The sequence below is a fragment of the Panulirus ornatus genome, chromosome 56, assembly GCF_036320965.1.
Source record: "Panulirus ornatus isolate Po-2019 chromosome 56, ASM3632096v1, whole genome shotgun sequence".
NCBI classification, from domain to species: domain Eukaryota; kingdom Metazoa; phylum Arthropoda; class Malacostraca; order Decapoda; family Palinuridae; genus Panulirus; species Panulirus ornatus.
The window spans coordinates 31,393,690-31,398,860 of NC_092279.1; positions in this window are offsets into that span (position 1 = coordinate 31,393,690).

Here is a 5,171-nt window from a genome sequence, read left to right on the forward strand (position 1 = left end):
ACGCCTTTCACCCTCCTGTATTTTCAGGCCCCGGTCTCTCAAAATCTTTTTCACTTCATCTTTGCACCTCCAATTTGGTCTCCCACTTCTCCTCGTTCCCTCCACTTCTGACATATATATCCTCTTTGTCAATCTTTCCTAACTCATTCTCTCCATGTGACCAAACCAATTCAATACACCCTCTTCTGCTCTCTCCAAAACACTCTTTTTAATACCACACATCTCTCTTACCCTTTCATTACTTACTCGATCAAACTACCTCGCACCATATACTGTCCTCAAACATCTCATATTCAACACATCCACCCCCTCCTCACAACCCTATCTATAGCCCATGCCTCACACCCATATAACATTGTTGGAACCACTATTCCTCCAAACATACCCATTTTCGCTCTCCGAGATAACGTTTTCGCCTTCCACACATTCTTCAACGCTCCCAGAACCTTCGCCCCCTCCCCCACCCTATGATTCACTCCCGCTTCCATGATTCCATACGCTGCCAAATCCACTCCCAGATATCTAAATCACTTCACTCCCTCAAGTTTTTCTCCATTTAAACTTACCTCCCAATTGACTTGTCCCTCAACCCTACTGAACCTAATAACCCTGCTCTTATTCACATTTACTCTCAGCTTTCTTCTTTCACACACTTTATCAAACTCAGTCACCAGCTTCTCCAGTTTTTCACCCGAATCAGCCACCAGGGCTGTATCATCAGCGAACAACAACTGGCTCACCTCCCAAACCCTCTCATCCACAACAGACTGTATACTTGCCCTTTTCTCCAAAACTCTTGCATTCATGTCCCTAACAACCCCATCCATAAACAAATTAAACAACCATGGAGGCATCATACACCCTTGTCGCAAACCGACATTCACTGAGAACAGATCACTTTCCTCTCTTCCTACTCGTACAGATGCTTTACATCCTTGTTAAAGACTTTTCACTGCTTCTAGCAACTTATCTCCCACACCATATACTCTTAATACCTTCCACAAAGCATCTCTATCAACCCTATCATATGCCTTCTCCAGATCCATGAATGCTAGATACAAATCCATCTGTTTTTCTAAGTATTTCTCATACACATTCTTCAAAGCAAACGCCTGATCTACACATCCTCTACCACTTCTGAAACCACACAGCGCTTCCCCAATCTGATGCTCTGTACCTGCCTTTACTCTCTCAATCAATACCTTCTCATATAATTTCCCAGGAAACTCAATAAACTTATACCTCTATAATATGAACACACACCTTTATTCCCTTTGCCTTGGTACAATGGCACTATGCATGCATTCCGCCAATCCTCAGATACTTCACGATGATCCGTACATACACTGAATACCCTTACTAGCCAATCAACAACAGTCCTCCACCATTTTTTTGATAAATTCCACCGTAATACCATCCAAAAATCGCTGCCTTGCCGGCTTTCATCATCCGCAAAGCTTTCACTACCTCTTCTCTATTTATCAAACAATCTTCCTCACCCTCTCACTTTGCACAACACCTTGACCAAAATACCCTATATCTGCCACTCTATCATCAAACACATTCAACAAACCTTCTAAATACTCACTCTATCTCCTCTCTTCATCACTACTTGTTTTTACTTCCCCATTTGCCCCATTCAGCGATGTTCCCATTTGTTCTCTTATCTTACATACTTTATTTACCTCTTTCCAAAACATCTTTTTATTCTCCCTAAAATTTGATGATACTCTTTCACCCCAACTCTCATTTGCCCTCTTTTCCACCTCTTGCACCTTTCTCTTGACCTCTTGCCGCTTTATCTTATACATCTCCCAATCATTTGCACTACTTCCCTGCAAAAATTGTCCAAATGCCTGCTCTTCTCTTTCACTAACAATCTTACTTCTTCATTCCACCACTCCCTACCCTTTTTAATCTGCCTACTTCCCACCTTTCTCATGCCACAAGCATCTTTTATGCAAGCCATAACTGCTTCCCTAAATACATCCCATTCCTTCCCCACTCCCCTTACATCATTTGCTCTCACCTTTTGCCTTTCTTTACTCAATCTCTCCTGGTACTTCCTCACTCAAGTCTCCTTTCCAAGCCCAATTACTCTCACCACTCTCTTCTTCCATACATTCTCTCTTATTTTCTGAAAACCTCTACAAATCTTCACCTTCGCCTCCATAGGGTAGTGATCAGACATCCCTCCAGCTGCCCCTCTCAGCACATTAACATCCAAATGTCTCTCTTTTACACGCGTATCAATTAACACGTAATCCAATAACGCCCTCTGACCATCTCTCCAACTCACGTACGTATACTTATGTATATCTCTTTTTAAACCAGATATTCCCAATCACCAGTCCTTTTTCTGCATACAAATCCACAAGCTCTTCACCATTTCCATTTACAACAGTGAACACCCGATTTACACCAATTTTACCCTCAACTGCCACATTACTCACCTTTGCATTCAAATCACCCATCACTATAACCCGGTCTCGTGCATCAAAGCTGCTAACACACTCACTCAGCTGCTCCCAAAACACTTGCCTCTCATGATCTTTCTTCTCATGCCCAGGTGCATAGGCACCAATAATCACCCATCTCTCTCCATCCACTTACAGTTTTCCCCATATTATTATTAATATTATTATTATTATTATTATTATTATTATTATTATTATTATTATTATTATCATTATTATTATTATTGCTTTTATTATTATCATTAATATCATTATTATTATTATTATTATTATTATTATTATTATTATTATTATTATTATTATTATTATCATTATTATTATTATTATTATTATATTATTATCATTATCATTATTGTTATTATCATTATGGTTATCATTATTATCATCATTATTATAATAACTGATATTGATAATAATAACGATAACGATAAGAATAATAATGATAATAATGATAATAATAATAATAATAATAATAATAATAATAATAACAATAATAATGATAATAATAATAATAATAATAATAATAATAATAATAATAATAATAATAATAATAATGATAACAATAATAATAATAATAATAATAATAATAATAATAATAATAATAATAATAATGATAATAATAATGATAATAATAATGATAATTATTTTTATCATTCTATTATTATTTTGTTATCATCATTATCATTATCATTATTATTATCATTACTATTATCGTTATTACTCCCAGGGTTGTAGGCACACGGCACGGCAAAGTCAAACCCAAAACGTGAAAAGTACGTAATGATCCCATCACCCAGGTCTCCTTAGTCGTGTGAGCTTAGAACACAGCATTAGGGACGTCCTGTGTTGTGAAATGAGAACCTGCTGGTCCTGTGTCTTGAGCGAACACACAACACATGTGGGTAATTCTGGGGCTTGGTGTGTGTAGTTGAGAGAGAGAGAGAGAGAGAGAGAGAGAGAGAGAGAGAGAGAGAGAGAGAGAGAGAGAGAGAGAGAGAGAGAGAGAGAGAGAGAGAGAGAGAGAGAGACTTATGTAGTGTTACATAGATACACAGACTACCCAGCTCCAAGGTCCTTAAACGCAGGAGAAGAAAAAGAATTGGAAAGCAAATGCTCTCTGCCCACCCCCTCCACTCCCTTCGACAACACTCCGGACGGAAAACAAGTAGGAGAAAATACCTTGCAGGATTAAAATGCCCGAAGGAAATTTTTATAGGAAAGTCACATGGTAGAATGAACTTAAATATGTACAATCCATCATTACCGGCATGTATCCCTTCAATTTTTGTTATAAAGGCAATACAAAGGATAAAAACTGAGCTTCAGCCTCTCGACTTACCGTGTGTATTTTATTCTTGTTGTTGAAGAATGATACAATGATTCTTACTCTCACCTCAAAACGCGTGACTGATTAAATGAAACATTCAGTAACTGAGTGACGATAATGATCAAGATTAACTTTGAAGATATCAACGATGATGCTTGTTCTTCACATCATTAATGACGTTTGGTAGAGATATTTCGTACAGTCCAGATTAACTCAGTGACTTCTAAGTTTTAGTCCATTTCCTCTCGTCGGGTAATGCTGGTGCTGCCGTAAAAAAATTTTCAGTATCGAATTTTTTGAATCCTACAAGTATTTTAAAACATTCTATTCATTTGCTTAGGGAGAACAAGTTTGATTTTCGCAGTCTCTCTCATATGGTTTGTTACGCAAAGAGGAAATCAATCTAGTTGCTCCTCGCTGCACAGCTTCCAATCTAAGAATTTTCTTACTTAACTGGACGACCCAAAACCGCATTTCATATTTGAGTGTGGTCTAACTAGACTTACGTATGATGGCAATATCACATCCCTGATTTTGTATGTAAAGTTGCTGTCAATAAATCCTCATATCCAAATTGCTTTCTTGGCAGCTTCATCGCAGTGTTGGGAGTTTGAAGTTGTTGGAGACGGTGTCCTATATTTTGTGGCACATCAGTTTATATCATATTTTTCGTCGAGGTTTTCTACTTGTAAGAGTTGACTTTGACTGATGTTGAATGGCATCTGTCATTTACTAAACCATTCACCGATTTTATCTAAATCCTCTTGTAATCTGAGCCTGTCTTCTTCAGTTAACAATGGCTTTGCCGATCTTGGTGTCATCTACAAATCTGGACACCAAGTTATTTAGCCCTACGTCAACATCGTTAATGATAAGCACAAGGCCAAGTACAGATCCCTGGGGGACCCCACTAGTCACGGGTGACCACGGTGATGATTCCCCAGTCATTACGACTCTCTGCGTCCTACCACGTCACCAGGAGTCTGTCCAATTCCCCTATGCAACCAAGGCCCAGACTCGATGCATGAATCTAACGTGGGAGACATTGTCAAATGCTTTCTGGAAGTCCAGAAGTATCATATCTGATGCTCTTGTCTTGTTGTGGGTACTGAATGATGTATGATGGTATTCAAGGACGTTTGTAAGGCGTGATCTGCCTCTTCCAAAACCATGTTGTGTATTGATGATCGCACACAGCATGGTTTTAGAAGGCCGAAGGTCATGCCTTACTAATCTTGAAATCTATCGTGAGAGAGAGAGAGAGAGAGAGAGAGAGAGAGAGAGAGAGAGAGAGAGAGAGAGAGAGAGAGAGAGAGAGAGAGAGAGAGAGAGAGAGAGAGAGAGAGAGAGTATGGACATGTAGGCAT